Source organism: Ictidomys tridecemlineatus, chromosome 2 (genome assembly GCF_052094955.1).
Source record: "Ictidomys tridecemlineatus isolate mIctTri1 chromosome 2, mIctTri1.hap1, whole genome shotgun sequence".
Lineage (NCBI taxonomy): Eukaryota > Metazoa > Chordata > Mammalia > Rodentia > Sciuridae > Ictidomys > Ictidomys tridecemlineatus.
Window position 1 is genome coordinate 19,293,084 of NC_135478.1, and position 464 is coordinate 19,293,547.

Consider the following 464-nt stretch of genomic DNA (forward strand, 5'->3'; position numbering starts at 1 on the left):
AATGGTTTCCTCCACAATTGAGATGCTACCTTTATCCAATACTAAATTCTTAGACTCTGTTTATAAAATAATATCTAATATCCATTATGCTTTTCTAGAGTTCTTCTGTTTATTCTTGTTTCTTCTTTCCAATAGCATGGTACAGGACAAAAACTTCCTGTTCTGGTATGGCCATTTAAATATATATATTTTAAAAAATGAACATATTTCAAAAATGCTCTCTAATATTCTGAAACCAAGCCTAGGTAAGTTTTTTTTTTTTTAATTAGTTTTAGGAGACCAAGGGGAAGGAAACAAAACAAGTTATCTTTAGAAAACATGGGAACATGTGAAAAACCACATGTAAGCCATGACACTTGCACACTAGAGTAGCCTTCCCTCAGGATAACAGCGTTTACAGAACGCTCACTGGATCAAAGGTCAAGGAATGGCCCACGATAAACACTCAAGGAAACATACAGCTG